Raw genomic sequence first — 24,185 nt, 5'->3', positions numbered from 1 at the left:
CTCGGCCCCTCCCAGGTGGCAATCTGCCTGCCTCTACTTGTAGGCTCAGCCCTGCAGTTACCCGAATCAGCCCCAGAGCCGCAGAGTGTCTTTGGCATTGGTCTTGTGGGAGCTTAAGGTTGCATGGATCTTCTCAAGTTTAGTGTTTCTTGACCTCTGATCCATGTTAGTCCAGCTACCACTGACTTGTTTGACTGTGGCAGTCAGAAGTCCTCTTTGGGGCTTGCTAGTTGCTGTGGTCACCTTGCAAAGGTGAGATGGCTACACCCTGCCCCCAAAATTTGGCTCAGATATTATCAAGGCTGATGATGCCACACACACACTAAGAGAGTATGAGATGATTTATTACTCATGTGATAAGTCTTTTTGGAGGGAACAGGGTGTGCTGTCAAGCTGATCTGGCAATGGCATGAGAGAGCAGGGAGAGAAGACTGTCTTGGGGTGTTATGGTAGTGTCATAGTCAGCTCAGGCAGCCATAATAGAATATCATAGACTGGGTGGCTTAAACAATAAAAATTTACATAGTTCTGGAGCCTGGGGGGTGTTAGCCTGGCCAGATTCTGGTGAGGGCTCTCTTCTTGGCTTGTGGGCAGCCACCTTCCTGCTGTGTCCTCATATGATGGAGAGAGAGAGGGAGCAAGCAAACTCTCTGGTGTCTTCTTACAAAGACACTAATCTTATCATGGGGACCCCATCCTTATGACCTCATCTAAATGTAGTCATCCCCCAAAGACCCCCATCTCCAAATACCATCCCACTGTAAGTTACGCCTTCGACATAGGGATTTTGGAGGGACAGAATTCGGTTCACAGCAGGTGGCCTAGAGGTCAGGGGCCAGAGTGAGAGTTCCCATGCACATGGGAGTGGAGGCTTGTATGACTTAAACTTCCCACCTATGCCAACGCAGGGAGAGCCCAGGCTTTCTCATCATCTTGCTGAGATGTGGACAGAAGGGGAAGGAGATGGAGTGAGACTTGAAAGTTATCATCAGTCAAACATTAAAAGTGGAGTCAGCCTCAGTTACACCAGTCCTCTCCTTTGGCCCTGCATGGACTTCCTTGGACCTCCGTGCACTCCTGTACCATGCTTTAGTTCACTGTGGTCCTGGGCCCTGTCTACTGAACTCAGGTTAACTCTCCCAGAGCCAGTCATTCTACAACTAGTATGACTCTTCTCCTTTTCTTCCAGCTGTGTTGTGAGACCCCAGCATAATGCAGAACCCCAAGTGGCCAAAGCCTTGGGGGTGAATACCTATGTAAAGGACGGTGATTATGAGGGGTGTAATCTGCTACCTCTGTGACTTTTAGCCCTGGCCCCTCCATGAGACCTACAGCTATTTGTGCCCAGAGAGAAATGGAAGTACTTCATTACCCTCATCCTCATCAGAGATTTCCTGGACATCTCTTGACAACCCTAATCCATAGCATAGCCTGGACACTCAAGGAGGTAGGCGGGGTCCCCTCCCTGAAGGGACTTATGGTCAGATTGGGAGGCAAGATTTACATATGCAAAGAAACATGGAAAAAAAAGCAGGAAATAGGCACCAAATAACTGGGACAAAGTAATGATTTCAAGAGATCATCGAGGGTTGGCACAATAAGAGAGGCTTCCTGGGAGAGATGGGCACTTGAGCCAAGCCGTGGGAGGGTGAGATATTGATAAGTATGTGTGTGAGAGCAGCTGTTAGATGCCTTCTTTCCCATGTGTAGGCTCCTGTTAGTGATCATGGAGGGGAGTGTGGTAGAATGAGTCTGTAATATTCAGAATTCTCAGCCAGGTGCAGTGGCTCGTGCCTATAATTCCAGCACTTTGGAAGGCCGAGGTGGGAGGATCACATGATCTCAGGAGTTTGAGACCAGTGTAGGCAACATAGCGAGATTCCATCTCTGCTAAAAAAAAAAAAAAAAAAAAAAAAAAATTAACCTGGTGTGGTGGTGCACACCTGTGCTCCCAGCTACTCAGGAGGCTGAAGCAGGAGGATCACTTGAGACTCCAGCCTGGGTGACAGAGAGAGACCTGTACCAAAATCATCAATCAATCAGTCAATCAATCTCTAGCATCATTCTTCTCATGGGAGAGCTTATTAGAACCGCTAAGAAGGGTAGAGAATAGGATTAAGACTGCTGATTCCTATTTTGTGAGCTCTTCTCCAAGGTCTCCAAACGTCTTCCTTAGCGCAAGGAGGAGAATGATTTCTTAGGCCCTTATCCAAAATGCCTAAGAGACAAGTAACTGTTTTATAAACCTAACATAAATGTTAAGTTCTTTCTCCTATTTTCCACATGTACTAGTTTTAGACAGCTCATTTCAGTTCTTTGGGGCTTAGTTTACCCATTTGCCTAATGAGTCAGTGGCTATATGAATATCGGCAACTAATCATTGTATACCATTGCAAATTGACAAGACAATTCTCCTTGTACAAGCTTGTTTTCCTTACTCATCATAACTCCTCTGTGGTGTGTACTCTTTTTTTTTTTTTTTTTTTTAGACAAGGTCTTGCTCTGTTGCCCAGGCCAGAGTGCAGTGGCACTATCTCAGCTCACCGCAACCTCCACCTCCTGGGTTCAAGTGATTCTCAAGCCTCAGCCTCCTGAGTCGCTGGGATTATAGGTGCCTGCCACCACGCCTGGATAATTTTTGTATTTTTTAAAGTAGAGATGGGGTTTCACCATGTTGGCCAGGCTGGTCTCGAACTCCTGACCTCAAGTGATCTGCCTGTCTTCATCTCCCAAAGTGGTGGGATTATAGGCGTGAGCTACCACTCCCCAACTGGTGTGTGCTACTTTTGTATTTTATGGAAAATTTTTTTTTAAAATGAGGTTCAGGAAAATTTGGCACTTTTTCTAAGATTATGTGTGTGTGTGTGTGTGTGTGTGTGTATAAATGTGCATAACTAAGAGTGATAACCTGAACTCAGCTTTTTTAGATAACTCCTAGAGCCTTGTTGCCTCTCAAACTACAGCACAAAGACTCATATAATGCAAGCAAAGTGCATCACAAACCAAGAGCAAACCAAAACCCTTCAAGCTAAGAACTGGGGAAACACAGCAGAAAATTCCTTGATAATGTCAGAGTGCTGTGCAAAGGTGGAGGGTTATTACTACTGTTCTTTGTTTTGCAGTAACTCAGCACAGGCAGAGGTCATGGTCAAGTTGACTGTACGGTGGGTGCACGGCTTACAAGGTTCTCAACCTTCCCTTGAATACAACATCTCCATCTTCTAGATACTGGGGTCTTCTATCAGCTAGAGGGGACTTGACTTGGTCTTTGGATGTTGATATGATTTTGGATAAATACTCTCTCTCTCTCTCTCTCTCTCTCTCTCTCTCTCACACACACACACACACACACACACACACACCTTTCTCTTATTGTTGTTTATATTGGCCTTCAAGTTCTTGGTTGCATTATACGGTGAGCTGGAACTCTTGATAAAGGAGTTCTGTACAGTGATGACAAGAATTGATTTCCAATTTCCTGCAGAATGACTCTATCATTGCTAGTGACTCAGGCAATTTAGCTCATATTCCAGGCCTGCCTGGGGGTTATAGATCACACTGACAGCTTCCCAGTTATGCAGGAGGTGGATTTTGACAAGATGAGGAAAGGGACATTTTCAAAGAGTCTTGCACTGGGGATGGCCAGAAGGGAATGACTGCCCCCGGGCTTTGGGCCATGTGAGTGTCGTGTTGAGAGTAGACATGTCTTTGCTGTCATGGGGATGCTGGTTCATGGTCAGGCTTCCATTAGCTGTCCAGGCCAGCCCTTCTCTCCACCCCATAAACTGTCCAGTCCTGCTTGATCACAAGAACATTCTATTCCCCAGCCAAAAGACAGAGGGGATGCATTTCCTTTAGTTTCCTCCTACAAAATACCCTTTAGATGGCATGAGTAGAGTGCAAAACAAAATGTGCAATAAGCTTGTATTTAACAAGCTGCCTGGGGCCGGGCGCCATTGCTCACGCCTGTAATCCCAGCACTTTGGGAGGCTGAGATGGGCAGATCATGAGGTCAGGAGATGGAGACCATCCTGGCTAACATGGTGAAATGCTGTCTCTACTAAAAATACAAAAAAATTAGCCAGGCATGGTGGTGGGTGCCTGTAGTCCCGGCTACATGGGAGGCTGAGGTGGGAGAATGGTGTGAACCCAGAAGGCAGAGCTTGCAGTGAGCCAAGATTGTGCCACTGCACTCCAGTCTGGGCGACAGAGCGAGACTCCATCTCAAAAAAAAAAAAGAAAAAGAAAAAGAAAAAGAAAAACAAGCTGTCTGGCCTGGCAGAAGGTGGAAGGTACATGGGAGAACTAAGCTGGTTTTGTTTTGATTTTTCCCATAGGCTGTTCCAGGTACTGTTTGTGTGAACTTGGGCACATCATGTAGCCTCTCTGAGCTTCATCTGATTCATCTGTTAATGGAGACGATTATATTACCTATGGGGTTGCTGGGGAGAGGGGGGTTAGATGAAATAATTTGTAAGAGCTCAAAATTAGTTGAATCAGAATCTGTTTTATTGTTGGATTCTTCTCTTCATTTAACAGCAAGCCCTGAGCCTTTATTCTGTTTCTGCCTTGCATCAGGCCTTATGAAACAACAGAAGCGTCTTAGTTCATTTGCACTGCTATGATAAAATATCACAGATTGGGTAATTTACAAAGAATGGAAATTTATTTCTTGTGGTTCTGGAGGCTGGGAAGTCCAAGACCAAGGTGCTGGCAGGTTTAGTGTCTGGTGAGGAATTGGTTTCCATTTCCAAAAGGGCATCTGGTGGCTGCATCCCCAGGAGGGGAGAAATGCTGTGTTCTCACATGGCAGAAGGGCGAGAGAGTGCTCCCTTTAACCTTGAGCCCTTTTATAATAACCCATTCATGAGGGCAGAGCTCTCACGACTGAATCACTTCCCCAGTGATTATTCACTTCCCCAATGACTTTGAGAGATCACTGAGAGCTGACCCAATAAGAAGGGCTTCCTGGGGAAGGTAAGCACTTGAGCATCTCTTAGTACCACTACAATGGAGATTGAGTTTCAACACCTGAATATTGGAGGGAACACATTTAAGCCATAGCGAGAAGTGATAGAGAAACAAAGAATGCACACAAACAATTCGATGAGATGGCTTGTTAAATAATGGAACTGCTGTTCCTCTGTTCCCTGGCTGGGTGGGCACTTTCCTCTAAGATCCCACAGCTCCTTGTACTTACCCCGTCTCTGCACGGTCTCATCCTGTTGCACTTCTCTGTGCTCTGCTGATTGGGCCCAGACCAAGGACTCTGTGAAAGGAGAGGGGGTCATTTCTCATGGATCTCTGGACCCTTGGCGTCTGGTACATGCTCCAGGACATAGTAGTGCTATCTTTATGTGCTTATTTACCATGAAAGGGTGGTTTGTGGGTTGCACAGAGGGTTGGGTTTGGCCAACCTGATCTTTGAGTTCTTTGCTAACTTGGCTGTTCCTACACTTCTCAGCTTGATGAGATTGTAATTTCCCACCTAGGCAAGGCCTTGGTGTTACACCCACCCTGATGTTATCTAAGCTTCTTTCTGCCGTGTTCTGGCTTTTACTGTCAGCCCGGTTCTGCTTTGGGAGGGAAAGGCAATGTGCCCCAGTGGTCCCCACTGGAGTGGCAGCTGTTTGACACCACATCTGTGCCTATGTCCTATTTATCACTCATACTTACGTTCATATCACCTTTACTACCAAGGTAGCCCTTGAGTCTAAAATACTGGTCAGTGCCTTCCTTCCCTGTGCCTGGAAAAGTCTTAATTTCTGTAGTTTCTTTTTTTTAATGTCTGTAAAGGAAAGATAATAATCACGGATATATTAATTTATATCTATATCTACATTTATTTATTTTTAGAGATGGAGTCTTGCTCTGTTGCCCAGGCTGGAGTGCAGTGGCTCAATCATAGCTCACTGTAGCCTCAAACCCCTGGGTTCAAGCGATCCTCCCGCCTCAGCCTCCCTCAAGTAGCTGGGACTACAGGCGCATACCACCACACCTGGTTTGTCAGTATTATTAGATGATTGTTTGAAATAATGTAGGGAAAGTGCAAAGTAATAAGTAGGACACAAAAAGGTGGAAGAGCAATTAGTATTATCCCAGTTGAGTGACAGATAAATGTACGTATACTGCTTTGTAGGAGGTTTAACACAGGGACTGGGTCTTCCCTTTCTCAGTGCACTCAGCAGATGCACTTCTTTGCATTTACTCATTCATTCATTTTCATCTGCTGAACCTGCGTGGATTACACGTTGGGTACTAGATAAAGTAGCTCTCCCCAGGGTACACGTTGGAAGGAAGGACAGTGATCTGCCTCCCGGAGTCATCCAAGCAACGCAGAACACAGCCACGTTAGGACCAGGAGGCCTGCTGTGGGCTGTGATGCTGAACTAAGGCTAATTCATTTAATCTGCGTCACAACTCTACGAGGTGGGTCCATGACCATCTCTGGTTTGCAGATGTGGAAACTGACGCACAGAGGGTAAGAAACTGTCTCAAAGTCCCGCTGAAGCAGCATCGTTGTCTGGGGTAAATACCTGAGATTCGTTTTCTCATGGAGTAGGACGTGGACACACAGAGGGTGAGGTCCAGAGTGTAAATTTGATAGGCAAAATAAAGAGAAGAGAGCTCTACGTTAGAGAGGGATCCCGGAGAAGTGGGTTGCTGCTTCCAGGGTGAAATGCAGGAGGTTTTATAGATGAGCTTGAGGAGGCGATGTCTAATTTACATAGGGCATGAGAGATTGGTTGGACCAGTGTGTCATTTGCATAGGGCATGAAAAACTGGTTAGTGCTAGGTGTGCCATCTGCATAGGGTGAGAACTTCTCATATGGTATGGTTTGGGTCTGTGTCCCTGCCCAAATCTCACGTCCAGTTGTAATCCTCAACATTGGAGGTGGGGCCTGGTGGGAGGTGATTGAATCATGGGGGTGGATTTCCCGCTTGGTACCGTCCCTAATCCTTTTTTATGCAGACAGGTTATCTACCTGGCCGGCACCATGCTGCCCGTTTCTTTACTGTACAGGTGGTGACAAAGAAAAGGGAAGATGGAGCCTCCATGTTGAATATGCCTGGCTCCCAGGTAGCCCTTTTCTATTGGCACAGCTGCCGGCATTCGCCTGTGCAAGCTTCCAGCTTGCTTATCGATGTCTGCAGCTTGATTTTACAGGCTTCTCTTTGTTAGAAAAGAAATGATTTGAGGGCTGTTTTTTTTTTTTGTTAAAAGGGAAATTCCGCCAAGGACCCTTACCATCACTATCTGCCTAAATAATTTCTTTCTATGTTCTGTATCACCATGAGAGGGTAGAGCAGACATTTGAACTCAGGCCCTGTGCTCTTAAACATGACATGATATCTTACCTAAGTGGTGGATGTAGACAGATGGTTTTCCATGTGATAGGGTCAAGACAACCCTCAGAAATGGGCTATCATCACCCTGCTTTTGTTAGGACTTAATGTACACCCATTATCAAAACTCTTTTTTTTTTTTTTTCTGAGATACAGTCTTGCTCTGTCGCCCAGGCTGGAGTGCAGTGGCATGATCTCAGCTCACTGCAACCTCTGCCTCCTGGGTTCAAGTGATTCTCTTGCCTCAGCCTCCCATGTAGCCGGAATTACAGGCACATGCCACCATGGCTGACTGATTTTTGTAGTTTTAGTAGAGATGGGGTTGCACCATGTTGGTCAGGCTGGTCTCGAACTCCTAACCTCGTGATCCGCCCGACTCGGCCTCCCAAAGTGCTGGGATTACAGATGTGAGCCACTGTGCCTGGCTATCAAAAGTCTTTTTTATTGCTCCATAATAATTATACATATTTATGGGCTGCATGTGACATTTGATATATTGTATAATGTGTAATGATCAAATCAGGGTAATTAGAATATCCATCACCTCAAACATTTATCATGTCTTTGTTTTGGGAATTTTCAGGTTCTTCTCTTCTAGCTATTTTGAAATATACAGTGAATTATTGTTAATGGTAGTCACTCTACCATGCTATCAAACACTAGTACTTATTCCGTCTGTAACTGTATTTTTGTACCTATTAACCAACCTCTCATCCCTGTCCTTCCACCCTTCTCAGCCTCTGGGAATAATCACTCTACTTTCTGCCTCCATGGGATTGACTTTCTAAGCATATGAGTGAGAACCTGCTATTACTGAAGTCTTTGACAGCACAAATAATTGCTGGAGACCCAGATATTGAGTACACAATGTATGTGGAACTACGAATGTGAACACATACACATGCATGCACACACACGTGTACACATGCACCCATATGCAAGCACACAGATATGATAAAAGGACTGATATGATTTGGGTCTGCATCCCTGCCAAAATCTCATGTCCAATTGTAATCCCCAGTGTTGGAAGTGGGGCCCGGCGGGAGGTGATTGAATCATGCAGGCAGATTTCCTGCTTGGTACTGTGTCGTGATAGAGAGTGAACTCTCGTGAGATCTGGTTGTTTAAAAGTGTGTAGCATCTTTCCCCCACCTCTTCCTTCTGCTCTGGCCACGTACAATGAGTCTGCTTTTCCTTCTTCACGTTCTGCCATGATTGTAAGTTTCCTGAGGCCTCCCCAGAAGCTGAGCAGATGCCAGCGCTATGCCTGCTGTACAGCCTGCAGAACTGTGAGCCAATTAAACCCCCTTTCTTTATAAATTACCCAGTCTCAGGTATCTCTTTATAGCAGTGCAAGAACTGACTAATACAAGGACAAAACCACAAAGCCACAGAAGCAAGGGCTAATGATGCAGCTCTGCAGAAAAGACACACTGATTTCCCCCTAGTCCTTCAGCCCAAAAGAATTATTTTGTAGAAATCCAGGCCGGATGCAGTGGCTGATGCCTGTAATCCCAGCACTTTGGGAGGCTGAGGAGGGTGGATCACCTGAGGTTAGGAGTTTGAGACCAGCCTGGCCAATATGGTAAAACCCCATCTCTATTAAAAATACAAAAATTAGCCAGGCATGGTGGCACATGCTTGTAATCCCAAGTACTTGGGAGGCTGAGGCAGGAGAATCACTGGAACTCAGGAGGTGGAGGTTGCAGTGAGCTGAGATCGCGCCACTGCACTCTAGCCTGGGTGATGGAGACTCTTGTCTCAAAAAAAAAAAAAAAAAAAAAAAAAAAAAAAAAAGGAATCCTTGTTAAACTTCATTCCAAATGATGGAGGCTCAGCTTGACTAAGGCAAGACGAAGCTGATTGAATATGTCTTGAGAGGCTTTTCTGAGCTGGGCTCTGTGTTCAGTGAGCCCTTTCACAGACATCATAATATGCAAACATCCACAATGTCATTTCTCCACGAGAACCATTATTTCCATTTTATGGTTGGAAAGACTGAGGGCTCAGGCCAGTCTCCTTAGGTCATGGAACTGTAAAAGGAATATAAAATCTCGGGACCCCAAACTCACTATGCCAAAGGGAAAGATAAGCTTGGGAAACTGAGTCATGCAAACACAGCCTTCCCTTTGTCCACAAACAGAGCTGTAATTTCACATGCTCACTTTATCTTATATAAAATGTAGATCTACTCAGAGCTAGATGAATGCGTAACTGTCCCCCTGACCCTGTTGTTTCTTTTCACATGTAATATGTAAATTCAGTGAGTGCTGATCAAAGCCTCACAGGAATGTCACCACCTGTCACCCCCCATCTGCCCTCCCCTTTTCTTCTTTCCTCCGTCCCTTCCTGCCTGCTCTTTCCCCTTTAATTATTATTATTTTTTTTTGAGACAGAATCTTGCTGTGTTGCCCAGGCTGGATTGCAATGGCCTGATCTTGACTCACTGCAACCTCTACCTCCCGGGTTCAAGCAATTCTCCTGCCTCAGCCTCCCCAGTAGCTGGGATTACCGATGCCTGCCATCACACCTGGCTAATTTTTGTATTTTTAGTAGAGATGGGGTTTTACCATGTTGGCCAGGGTGGTCTCAAACTCCTGACCTCAGGGGATCCAACCGTCTCAGCCTCCCAAAGTCCTGAGATTACAGGCATTAGCCACTGTGCCCAGCCCCCTTTCAATATTAAGGTCCTCAGAATCCTCTCTGAAGAATGCACAGGCCACAGATCCTACTGTAACTTTTGTCTCTTTTTCCTGGGTGCGTCCTCAACCTTGGCAAAATAAACCTCTAAATCGATAGAGATTTGTCTCAGACACTTTTTGGTTTATAGAGCTGGCAAGGGACAGAGACAGGATTCCAACCAACGCCTCCTGAATTCCGGTTCACTATTCCTTCCAGAATAATAGACATCACTTCCCACATATGCTCTGGAGATACTGATTGTGACTAATTGGCTTACTAGTATTAATCTGCTGTGTTTCACGTGCCTGCCAAGAGCAGGCAGATCTCTTTGTCTATTTCGTCTTCTGAGCACAAGATCCCAATTTAGGCCCTGGCCTCAGCCCTCATTCTCCTCCCATCAGGAACTCCAGCTGGGCTCTTCACACACCATTCACAGCCTGCCCGGTGGAGTCAGTTTTCTCTGATTTGCTCCTTTCCCCGCCTCCTTCCAGAAGCTGCCAGTCATGTGGGCTTTCATTCATTGCTTCCAGGGATGGAAAGAGACAATATAATCGCTCCCTCTACACCTGTCAGGTAGAGGCTGCATTAGGCAGCTTGTTTGAGCTTGTTTTTAGTTCCGATCAAAGTGATTGAAACAGATGTACCTCGTGGGTCTTATTAAACGGCAGGGAAAATTACTCATCAGGCATCTGACTTGTTCCATGAATTCTTTGTAGGCAGAGAACGCTGCCTTTCTCCCCTTAAATAAACAAGTGTTTAGTTTGCTGATCAATAGTTCAGATTGGGCTGGCTGGAGGAGAATCCGTTTAATCACAGGCACAGAATGGCAAACGGCCTATTGCAATGCTCCCCTGCTAAGATTTTAGGAGCAATTTTTCCCTTTGACAGAGAGAAACACGATCTGCTTCTCATTCATTTACTTATTTATTCATTTATTCAATAAGTATTGACTGGGCACCTACTACATTGTGTGCCGAGTCTGGCGTTAGGTGTTGGGAATGTTTTAGTGATGGATCTGACATGAGCCCTGCTTCCGGGAAGCCCACAGTCTGGAGGAACATAGAAATAAATTCACAATTACAGTAGAAGTACAATAGATAACGGACTACTCATTCAAGCCCTGTTTATGGATATGGGTCATGGAGACAGCTTCTAAAATGGCTCTCGATGCTGTCTACCTCCTGACATCCATGCCCACGTATGATCCCCTGCCCTTGAGTCAGGGCTGGACCTAGTGACTTGCTTCTAATAAGCAGAATATGGCAAAAATGATGGGATGTCACTTCCAAGATTTGGTAACTGTTGTGGATTGAATTGTGCCTGCCCGCAAAGGATATGTTGACACCCTAACCTCTAGTATCTTAGAATGTGACCTTATTTGCAAATAGGGTCTTTGCAGATGTGGTCTAGTTAAGAGAAGGTCGTTAGGGTGGACCCTAATCCAGTAAGACTGGAGTCCTTACAAAAGGGATATCTGGGGCTCAGCATAGTGGCTCATGCCTGTAATCCCAGCACTTTGGGAGGCTAAGGTGAAAGGATCACTTGTGGCCAGGAGTTCGAGAACAGCCTGGGGAGCACGGCATGATGTGGTCTCTACAAAAAATAAAAATAAAATAGCCAAGCATGATGATGCATGCCTGCAATCCCAGCTACTTGGGAGGCTGAGGAGGGAGGATCACTTGAGCACAGGAGTTTGAGATTGCAATGAGCTATGGTGGCACCACTGCATTCCAGCCTGGGTGACATAGTGAGACCCCATTGCTCAAAAAAAGGGGGAGATTTGGACACAGAAGTGGATATTGAAACTGAAACAGCCTTCCTACTTTAGCCTCCCGAAGTGCTGAGATTACAGGTGTGAGCCACATGCCTAGTCAGAATCTGCATTTTTTTTTTTTTTTTTTTTGAGACAGGTTCTCACTCTGTGCACAGGATGAGTGCAGTGGTGCAATCATAGCTCATTGCAGCCTCAAATTCCTGAGCTCAAGCAATCCTCCTGCTTCAGCTTCCTGAGTATTAATAGCTGGGATGACAGGCATTTGCCACCATGCTCAGTTAATTTTTGTATTTTTTTGTGGAGACTGAGTTTCACCTTGTTGCCCTGGCTGTTCTAGAACTCCCGAGCTCAAGGGATTCTTGTGACTTGGCCTCCCAAAGCACTGAGATTACAGGCATGAGCCACTGCGCCTGGCTGGAATCTACATTTTTAACAAGGATTTCAGCCTATTTAGATGTAGGGGCTCTCAGATAGTACTTTGAGAAGCTGTGCTGTGCAGGGTGGATATGAGAATGAGAAGCCAGAGGCATGGAGCCTGGAGAGGTGGGACAAGCCTTTTTTTTTTTTTTTTTTTTTTTTGGGACGGAGGCTTGCTCTTTCGTCTAGGCTGGAGTGCAGTGCAGTGGCACGACCTTGGCTCACTGCAACCTTCGCCTCCTGGGTTCAAGTGATTCTCCTGCCTCAGCCTCCTGAGTAGCTGGGATTACAGGTGCCTGCCACCGTGCCCAGCTCATTTTTATATTTTTAGTAGAGACGGGTTTCACCATGTTGGCCAGGCTGATCTCGAACTCCTGACCTCAGGTGATCTGCCCCCCTTGGCCTCCCAAAGTGCTGGGATTACAGGGGTGAGCCACCGTGCCTGGCCCACAAGTCTTGACCTGGAGAAGGTTCACCTCTTCGTGGGAGATTGAAGGTAAGGAGGGGTGCAGGGTTAGATAAAGTCGCAGGTACATGTCATGGGAACGAAGGGAAGGTGGGTTGGTGGGGTGGAATGGCGTGAGTTTCCATCGGGAATGGACTGTGTTTTCTTTATAAACTGGGGTGAATGGAATCAACTAAGAGTGACATAGCAGGTAAGGTGGATGGGGCCTGGGGATGGGTGGGGGAGATGGAGGCTCCTCCAAGATTGGAAATCCCCAATGGGTTTGCCATGTTCATTACAAGAGATGCCTTCCTGAGCCTTTCAGACACCAGAAGTGAGAGTTCAGCTCTGGTACTAAGGGGACTATCCCTGGGGAGGGATGTGTGGGGGCAGGAGACTAGAAAGTGAAGATATCCATGGGTGTTCTCTCAGCTGACCTGGCTCCAGCACTCTCTATATGGTTTTATGGGTAGGGCTGCACCCTGATAGACTTAGGATGAAGAGGACAAATGGTTGAGAACAGCTGCCAAAGGGGAATGTAAGCTGATTAACCCAATTATGCCTGGGACTATAGCTGTGAGCCACCATGCCCAGCCAGAGGGCATCTCTTCTGTAGGTCGAATACGTACCCACCTAACTCAGATATGGGAGAGCAACCAACCACAATCAATCAATCAATCAGTCGTAAGGAGGCACTTGCCTTAGTAGTCATCCTATAGACACATCATTGCATGTGTGTGGATCACATAGATTCATAATTATAGATAAACAGAAAATGTACAGCAACTTGCAGACTTAAACAGTGACCAAAATGATAAACCTCATTGCCAGTGATTGAGTGGGTAGATCTGCTACCTGGGTCTATCTCTCGTTGTAATGCTTGTGGTCCATGTCCTTAACCAACTAAAGTTAGGAGTTTATATAGTGGAGAAAGAATGTAGCTATGTGTCAGGGTTCTCTAGAGGGACAGAAATAATAGGATAGATGCATATATGAATGGAAGTTTATCGAGGAGTATTGACTCACATGATCACAATGTGAGGTCCCACAATAGGCTGTCTGCAAGCTGAGGAGCAAGGAAGCCAGTCTGAGTCCCAAAGCTGAAGAACTTGGAATTCGATGTTCGAGGGCAGGAAGCATCCAGCGTGGGAGAAAGGTACAGACCAGAAGACTAAACCAGTCTAGTCTTACCACGTTCTTCTGACTTTATTCTAGCTGCACTGGCAGCTGATTAGATGGTGCCCACCCAGATTGTGGGTGGATCTGCCCCCCATTCCACTGACTCAAATGTTAATCTCCTTTGGCAACAACCTCACAGACACACGCAGGATCAATACTTTGCATCCTTCGATCCAATCAAGTTGACACTCAATATTCACCATCACACAATGTGTCAGAAAACAGGAATTAGGGAGGGGTAAGGAAGAGGAGTTGGTCAACAGACGGCAGGTGCATCTAAATGTTGGGATGTGGTGATCTGGAAAGTCTCAGTTCGTTGATACCAGCTGGGAGGCCTGATGGTCAGTCTCCTGAGAGAGGAACTCAGATAGGACAAATGTAAGTTTCTTAAGCTTCAGTTCTGTGGGAAAAGTGGGCTGGTTTCATACTGGCAGATGCCCTTGTGGCTCTTCTTTGACCCATATCCAGTTTATACCTGCCTGACCATCACTCTGGCTCTAGGAGTCTGACTTTGTGTTCTGTCTGGCACCTTGGAGAAAACCTGGCCTGGGGTAGCCCCTGGTTCATCAGAAGGAAGGCACAAATTCAACATACTACCGTAATAGGAAATAAGCTCAAAGATTTCTTACTCACAGATCCTGAGCAGGGAGGGCTCAATGAGTTGGGAGGGGAATTCTCCATTCTTGGGTCACATGAGGAGGGAATGAAGAATCGGGAGGGAGGGAGAGAGAGCGAGAAAGAGAGAGAGAGAGAGAGAGGGAAAGAGAGATAGATAGATAGATAGATATAGAGAGAGACAACCAGCAGTATATATAAGGGAATATGGTGTGGGTCTGTATTAATCCACTTTCACACTGCTGATAAAGACATACCCAAGACTGGGCAATTTACAAAAGAAAGAAGTTTAATTGGACTTACAGTTCCACATGGCTGGGGAAGCCTCACAGTCATGGTGGAAGGCAAGGAAGAGAAAGTCACATCTATGTGGAAGGCAGCAGGCATAGAGAGAGCTTGTGCAGGGAAACTCTCATTTTTAAAACCATCAGATCACATGAGAACCATTCACTATCACAAGAACAGCATGCAAAAGACCCACATCCATGATTCAGTCATCTCCCACAGCACCCCTCCCACAATACAAGGGAATTATGGGAGCGACAAGATGAGATTTGGGTGGGAACACAGAGCCAAAACATATCAGGGTGTCTCTTTAAGCTCTCAAATGCCTGATGATCTGTTTAAAGGAAGTGGTGAGAGAATGGGGAGCCACATGTGTTAGGTGGGAAAGATGGCTGTACACTGTTCTTATCTCTGGCTACTGCCTTCGGCCATTTGAGTGTGATTTTCTACCTCTAAGGCCTAGGCAGAAATGTTTGTGGGGTCATTCCCATTACAGGTAGATACCTGGATTGACCACATGGAGGCACTGGAAGGAGGTATAGAACTAGAAACCATGTCAAGGGAGACCTGCTCCAGGTTTGAAAAAGTTAAACATATTCAGATATGTTTAAGTGATACGGATGCAACACAAAATGATAGGAATTTACTACAGGAGGTGATTAAATCATGAGGGTGAAGGGGGAGTTGTGCCCTTATAAGAGGGACCCTAGAGAGCTCTCTAGCTCTCTTTCTGTTGCGTGAGGACATAAGGAGAAGGCAGTCATTTGCAAACCAGGAACTGGGCCCTCACCAGACATTAACTTGCTGGCACTGTGATCTTGGACTTCCCAGCCTCCAGAACTGTGAGAAATAAATATTTGTTGTTTAAGCCGCCCAGTCTATGGTAATTTGTTATAGCTGCACAAATGGACTAAGATACTACCCAACGTCCAATCTCTTCTTCTTCAGTTACAGAGCTATATTTACTATTTTATTTTATTTTTGAGATGGAGTCTCACTCTGCCATCCAGGCTAGAGTATGGTGGCATGATCTCGGCTCACTGTAACCTCTGCCAGCTGGGTTCAAATGATTCTCCTGCCTCAGCCTCCTGAGTAGCTGGGATTACAGGCATGGGCCACCATACCCAGGTAATTTTTGTATTTTTGGTAGAGACAGGGTTTCACCATGTTGGCCAGGGTGGTCTCGAACTCCTGACCTCAGATGATCTACCTGCCTTGGCCCCCCAAATTGCTGGGATTACAGGCGTGAGCCACTGTGCCCAGCCAGAGCCCTATATTTTTGAAGGTAGGTCTTGTTTGGCTAAAAATTCTTATTTCTCAGTCTCCCTGGTGATGGGATTTCCAGTGAGATTGAATCAGAAATTATCAGGTGGGAATTTGGAAAAGTTCTTTAAAGGGGGTCTTTTGCTTCCCCACCACCTCATCCATCTTTCTTCCTGCCTGAAGCATGGGCATGATGCCTGGAGCTCCTGCATCCATTTCTGACTATGGGATAATCTCCAGGATAAAAGCCATTCACTAAAGATGCTGGGACAGAAACCCTGGAGAAGGCTAGGCGTGGATGGTTTTATGGAATCATCACAACTGCCATAGACTGCCTTCCTTTGGAATTTTTTCATAGGAGAAAAAGAAAAATCTTGATTTTGTTTATGAGCCAGTGTTTCTTCAGGTCTCTGTTGCTAGCATCTTAGTCAGAAACAATTAAATAAACGCAAACACTTTACACAACGCCCAGCCCCTTTGTAAGCATTTACTAAATGCTACCTGTCATGATTGTGGTCATGGTGGTAGTGATGGTTATAACAAGCTTGGCATAAACTGCTCTGAGCTCATTAAAGCCTTGGTCTTGCTTTTGCCAGCTTAGAGCCTTTGGTTCAATTTCAGGTATACAAACTCAAAGACTACTACCAAGGTTTCCTTAGTTCTCCCATCATGGTGCATTCCACACTCACCTTTAACCTAATCCTAATGTAGTCTTTTATTCTGGAAATATCATCGGCTCCATTTTGCAGGTGAGAAACCGAAGCTCAGGGAAGCGAATTTACTACTCAGACAACATCATGCAACAGTAAATGATGCATTGAACCCAGGACCAGCCTGTTTTCTTGAAGCTAGAATGACAGTGTGGAGTGTTGTAAAGAAAAGAACACTGAGTTTGCAGATCGACAGATCTTAGCATGGGTGCTTCCCAATTGTGTGACCTTGGGCAGTGAGTTAATTTTTTTTTTTTTTTTGTGACAGAGTTTCACTCTTGTGTGAGTTCATTTTTTTAAGCCTCAGTTTCTCGTCTGTAAAATGGGGGCAATAAATACAGCACAGATTACTACCTAATATGAGTGAAGTGCCCAGACCACAAGCAACACAGGAGAGGCACCAGGCTAAAGGTAGTCTATGCTACTTTGTCCCCCCTTCAGGATTTGCAGAAACCACTGAAGATCACCCCGTCAGAAGAGTGTGAACCAGAGCAACTCCATCTTAAATAGAGGCTGTGTAAAATGGGGCTGATACCTACTTGGCTGCATTCCCAGATGGTTAAAGCATTTTAAGTCACAGGATGAGACAGGAGGTCAGCACAAGATACAGGTCATGAAGACCTTGCTGATAAAACAGGTTGCAGTAAAGAAGCCGGCCAAAACCCACCGAAACCAAGATGGCGATGAGAGTAACCTCTGGTCGTCCTCACTACTACACTCCCACCGGCACCAAGACAGTGTACAAATGCCATGGCGACATCAGGAAGTTACTTTATATGGTCTAGAAAGGGGAGGCATGAATAATCCACTCCTTAATTGGCATATCATCAAGAAATAACCGTAAAAATGGGCAACCAGCAGCCCTCAGGGATGCTCTGTCTATGGAGTAGCTATTCTTTTATTGCTTTACTTTCTTTTTTTTTTTTTTTTTTTTTTGAGACGGAGTCTCGCTCTGCTGCCCAGGCTGGAGTGCAGTGGCCGGATCTTAGCTCACTGCAAGTTCCACCTCCCGGGTTCCCACCATTCTCCTGCCTCAGCCTCCTGAGTAGCTGGGACTACAGGCGCCCGCCACCTCGCCCGGCTAGTTTTTTGTATTTTTTAGTAGAGACGGGGTTTCACCGGGTTAGCCAGGATGGTCTCGATCTCCCGACCTCGTGATCCGCCCGTCTCGGCCTCCCAAAGTGCTGGGATTACAGGCTTGAGCCACCGCGCCCGGCCTGCTTTACTTTCTTAATAAACTTGCTTTCACTTTACTCTATGGACTTGCCATGAATTCTTTCTTGCGTGAGATCTAAGAACCCTCTCTTGGGGTCTGGTTCGGGATCCCTTCCCTGTAACAAGCCCACTTGGATATATTAACCATGGGTGGGGGGTGACCTTCACATGGTCACAGCCTGTCAATCCAAACTGATCAGTAAAGCCAAAGATGGTTCTAAGGCCCCTTTATCTAGTGTGGCCAGAAAGCCTTCAAAGCAGCTGCCTGAATTTTGTAAGGTTGATGGTTAATCTGTTTCCCTTGGGAAGTCTGCCGTAGCGCTCTGCTAAGGTGTCATTTGCAGGAATAATTGGTTTGACAATAGATACACTAAGAGAAGCATCTCTGAATCCTGTGCCTACAGCCTGGGTTCCTATCACTCAGGCTCCTGGGAGCTCCCTCTCATCCCCTAAGCCAAACAGATGACACCAAGGAGAGAGAGAGAGAAATCTTTGAAGTGGAAGAAGGCACTTGGACTAATGGCATAATTACTCCAGAGAATCATTTGCAAAGTAATTATGGACTATTGTTAGGATGCTCTAGCATTTTTTTTAAAGTAATAAGGCTTTGGTTTGAGTGAGTGATTATGGGGAAGAAAAGGCAATAATATGTGTGTACATTTCAAAAGGAGAGAAACACTTCTCATGGCCCTTTTCACAAACCAACATGTCCCCTTTCCCATCTCCCTAGTGCAACACCAGAAACTAAGCCAGAACCCCGTCAACGGGCCCCAGCGGGCATCGCTGCATCCTCTGCCCTGCTTTGAACATTTCTGGTATTCAAATGCAATTTTGAGAACCAATATCCTGAGAAATGCATTTCCCATGAGGACAGGAAGATTTGAGGCCATGTTGTCAACATAATGAAGCCAGGAGTCTTTAACGTGGGAAGGTTCTGGAGCCACTCTCATGGACACTTCAGACCAGAGCTGGGCTTTCCTAACTTCTGGCCCACCTCCTAGGATGTCTGTGGGTTCCCATCTCTAATCGTGGGCCCCACGGCTCCCTTGCGCACAGTCTACTGCCTCTGCTTAGATGGACTGTGGATAGCTAATTGAGATACATATCACAATTTTAACTTTTAAAATATCATATTAGTTTTATATTAGGATAAATGGGGTACCTAGAAAGACTGTAACAGAGCGTTATTCTCTGCCTACACTTAGCACACTGGTTATGTCCAGCTGACATCCTAGAGACGACTCCAGGGATGCATGGGAAATAGGGGCCGAGATTGAGGTTGCTCTTTCTAGACGGAAATTCAGTCTAAAGATGGAGTTGATGGAGGAGCAGGGAGCTGGAAGGACGGAGATTCTAGTAGATCCATCCAGGCCCTCCCTGAGTTGGGCCCCTTGATCCCAGAGGAAGCAGGGAACCATTCAGGCAGCCTAGCACAGAGCCGGTAACAATTGTCACTAATTATAGCTCCTGTTTCCTGAGTTTCTAGAAGGGACAAACTCGTTCTTCTTTGATCTCAGTGACAAAGGAACAGCGAGCCAGAGAGGGGAGGGATTTGCCCAAGGCTTCCCTGCCTCTCAAAAAAGAACTTTCACTTGAGGAGAGACAGCAAAGCCAGGGTTGCCTAGAAGTCAGATGTCCCTTGCCTCATGGTGTTGCTGAGCTGAGGGACCTGGGTGGCGTGGGGCAGCCTGCAGATTCCTAGGAGGGGCTTTGTGGACATCATCCTTTGGTTCTTTCTGGGGCTGGTTTTTGCAGTCAGGTGGCCCACTAGCCACAGAACTGGACTCTTATGATAGGACAAACTGGGACCCACTTACCTGGTGCAGTAAAACCAGACACCCACACTGAGGTTTTTGCAGTAATAGTGTAAACAAGAAATACAATTATAAGTCCCCCAACCAACTGAACGAACCCCCTCCTGGCTGAGGAGATCCTAAGAAAACCTGAAAAACTAGTTCAGCCCATGAGGTGAAGGGGAGGTCAGATATGTTCTGTTATACCTCCTCCCTTTGGGGTTTAGGCACAACTGACCAGCACTAACATTAAAATAGAGATAATGAAACCACAAAACAGACTCTTTGTGGCAATAAGATACCAGATTCCAACCTGACCCTGGTATAGCTTCACATGACAAGTAACAGGCCCTAGAGGAAATAAAATATATTTCTTTAACATATTTTGAAATGGCTCTGCAAAGCAATCTCTAGTGGCGGAAGTTTGCATTCTGTAAAGAGTCTGCTTCGCTTTCTAGGTCTTTTTTCTGATCAAGGAGAGATTTAACTAAGAGTCTGACACCTTTTAAGGTCTGAAAAGAGACATTTACCATCTATTTTCTCTGAAGCCTGTTACCGAGAGGCATCATCTACGTAACAAGAACCTTGGCTTCCATAACCCCTGTTTAACTCAAGCCTTTCTTTATGCTGACTTCAATGCTTAGGCAAAACTGAACTCTTTCAACCAATTGCCAATTAGGAAATCTTTATTTATTTTATTTTTTAATTTTTTTAAACTTAAAAAAAAATTTTTTTTTGAGACAGAGTCTCGCTCTGTCGCCCAGGCTGGAGTGCAGTGGCACGATCTCCACTCACTGCAAGCTCCGCCTCCCGGGTTCACGCCATTCTCCTGCCTCAGCCTCCCATGTAGCTGGGACTACAGTCGCCCGCCACCGCGCCCAGCTAATTTTTGTATTTTTAGTAGAGACGGGGTTTCACCGTGTTAGCCAGGATGGTCTCGATCTCCTGACCTCGTGATCTGCCCGTCTCGGCCTCCCAAAGTGCTGGGATTACAGGCGTGAGCTACCGCGCCCGGCTGCCAATTAGGAAATCTTTAAATCCACTTATGACCTGGAAGCCCTGGTCCACACCCTCAGGATATCCCACTTTTCTAGCCCACACCAATATATACTTTCCACATGATTTATGTCTTTGCCTGTAGCTTCTCTCTCCCTAAAATGCATAAAATCAAGCTGTAACCCCACCATTTTGAGCTCCTGTTCTCAGTACCTCTCGAGACTGTGTTGTAGACCATAATCACTCATATTTGGCTCAGAGTAAACTTACTCTTTAAATATTTTACAGAGTTTGGCTTTTTTTTCATCAACAATTGAAAGGAAAGCATGTATTGCAAGACACCAAGCAAGGAGAATTGGGTAGCTCATGCTTAAGACCTGACCTCCCCAGTGGCTCGCAGGCAAGAGTTTTTAAAGGCAGGGGTAAATTTTAGGAAAGTAGAAGCTATAGGCAAAATCATAAATCAATACATGGTGGTTACACATTGGTTTAAGCTTAAAAGTGTGGGATATCTTGAAGCAGGGCTTACAGGTTGTAGATAGACTCAAAGATTTTCTGGTTTGCAGTTGGTTAAGATAGAGATGCTTTGTTTAAAAATTTAAAGTCAACAGAAAAAAGAAACTTAGCTGTCAAGGGGGATTAACTTTTCTCAAGCCCCTCAAGAAGAAACTTATAATAAAGAGTGATAGTTAAAGTTTAGTCTTCACTTTCCCCTTGTCTAGGGTCTAGTGTCAGCTGATCTGTTCCACAGGGTTCTCTAGTGGGGGGGTCCAAGCCACTGAAAATCAACTCAGGGACATATATTCAGACGTTATTGTCAGAGGTGTGTAAACCAGAGCAACTGCATCTTGAATGGGGCTGGGTAAAATGAAGCTGAGACCTACTGGGTTGCATTCCCAGACGGTTAAGGCATTCTAAGTCACACGATGAGATAGGAGGTCAGCACAAGATACAGGTCATAAAGACCTTGCTGAAAAAACATGTTGCAGTAAAGAAGCCAGTTAAAACCCACCAAAACCAAGATGGCCATGAGTGTGACCTCTGGTCATCCTCACAGCTATACTCCCAACAGCACCACGATAGTTTACAAATGCCGTGGAAATGTCTAGAAGTTACCTTGTGTGGTCTAAAAAAGGGAGGCACAAATAATCCATGCTTTGTTCAGCATATAATCAAGAAATAACTGTAAAAATGGGCAACCAGCAGCCCTCAGGGTTGCTGTGTCTATAGAGTAGCCATTCTTTTATTCCTTTACTTTCCTGATAAACTTGCTTTCACTTTACTCTATGGACACGCCCTGAATTCTTTCTTGTGTGAGATCCAAGAACCCTCTCTTGGGGTCTGGATCGAGATCCCTTTCCTGTAACATTATCTTTACTTTTGTAAATTAAAAATAAAATTCTAAGCACCACCAACCATCTGAATGAACCCCTCCTTTCAGCCAAGGGCATTCCAAAGTTAACCTGAAAAACTAGTTCAGGCTATTATGGGAATGGGGAGCTTAACATGACTCATTATATCCTCCTCTTGTTTAGAATTTACACACAGCTGTCACATCAACACAAAGGCCTTAAGATAGATAGAACAGACTCTTTAAGTTGGATGAGGAACATTTACAATCTGTTCTCTCTGAAGCCTGCTACCTGGAGGCTTCATCTATGTGATAAAACCCTGGTCTCCACAACTCCTTGCTGTAACTCAGACATTCCTTTCTATTGATTCCAGGTCTTTGGATATGAACTCAACTCATTGTCAATCAGAAAATCTTTGAATCTGCCTACGGCCTGGAAGCTCCTGCTTACAGTTGTCCTGCTTTTCTGGACCAAACCAATGTACATGTTACATGTATTGACTGGCGTCTCTGTCTCCCTAAATGTGTTAAACCAAGCTGTAACCCAACCACCTTGGGTTGGTTGTAACCCAATCCCTTGGGCACATGTCATCAGGACCTCCTGAGGCTGTGTCATGGGCATACCCTTAACCTTGGCAAAATAAACTTCCAAATTGATTGAGACTCGTCTCAGATAGTTTTTGGTTTACGGTTTCCATAGGGAATGCAAACGTCTGTAGAACTTCAACTTCCTTGGCTATATTGGTTTAGGCTACTATTACCTTCTTGTTTAACAAGTTACTTATTTACTTCTGGGGCTTACAAGGTGCTTGGAATTTCCCTTGAGAGAACTTCAGGATTTTCCTTTATCTCCATGCTTGAGATCTGCAGGCTCCTAAAAGAAAAGGGGATCCCTGCTGTTTCACTCTCATCAGAGCAAGATGGTCACTTTCTGTGAAAACAGAAGAAGGGCGTGAACCAGGGTGGTAGTTGATCAGAATCTCACCCTGGGTCACAGATGATCCTGTTAAAAGAGGCAGCTATGCCAGTGTCTGGATTCTGGATAGCTGAGATGAAGGCATCATTGCAGGTGAATTAAGCATGTTGTTTCTGGCCTTTGGCTGCCTGGGATTTTACTCTACGTAGCTGTGACATCTTGAGCAAGTTAACCTCTTCAACATGTGGGGTCCTAATTAGGGAGGGGGAGTTGGGTTGGCAGGACCACAGGAAAGCAAAAAGAGAAAGCAGGTGAGCTGTAAGTCTGCCTTTCTTTATGATCCAGAACACATAGGCCGGCTGTGCAAATAACACATAATCCTCCTTCACCCAGCTATCACCAGACCCTTGGCTGATAGAAAAAGGCAAGTTAATTCACTGCAACCTTGGCATTATCAGAGCCCTCTTCACCACACAGCACAAGCACCATTCCATAAAATCCTCAGCAAGCCTTTGTCATCTCTTTGCAGTCGGCCCCCATCTTGCTGACCTGTCCGTTGCTTCCTTGCAATGTATACTTTCTCTAAGAAATCTGCTTTTGTTTACCTGTGACTGTCTTGGTAGATTCTCTTACTGCCCACATGACACTGGCCTCAGATAGTCACTACCTGCAGCACAAGAGTTTATTTCTCATCTGTAAAATGGGTCCAGTAACTTGATTTGGGGGGATTAATGAGATAATCCAGGTAATATACTTGCCACAGTACCTGTATATTAAGCTCAGAAACATTAGCTGCTATTCTGAAGATAATTATTGTTATTGAGAGCTGGGGCCCTGGAATGAGACCCACTTGAGTTCTGCTCTTGGCTGTTATATTTATTAGTTGTGTGGTCTTGGACTAGTCATTACCTCCCCAAATATAAAATGGGGATAATAGGTGTAGCTACTTCATAGAGTCAAGAAAATTAAGTGTGGCCAGGTGTGATGGCTCATGCCTGTAATCCCAGCACTTTGGGAGGCTGAGGCAGGCGGATCATGAGGTCAGGAGATTGAGACCATCCTGGCTAACACGGTGAAACCCCTTCTCTACTAAAAATACAAAAAAATTAGCTGGGCGTGATGGCGGGTACCTGTAGTCCCAGCTACTCGGGAGGCTGAGGCAGGAGAATGGCGTGAACCTGGGAGGTGGAGCTTGCA

This window comes from Macaca thibetana, chromosome 3, assembly GCF_024542745.1.
Source record: "Macaca thibetana thibetana isolate TM-01 chromosome 3, ASM2454274v1, whole genome shotgun sequence".
NCBI classification, from domain to species: domain Eukaryota; kingdom Metazoa; phylum Chordata; class Mammalia; order Primates; family Cercopithecidae; genus Macaca; species Macaca thibetana.
The sequence above is the reverse complement of the archived record's forward strand: the minus strand, read 5'-3'. Positions refer to the sequence as shown.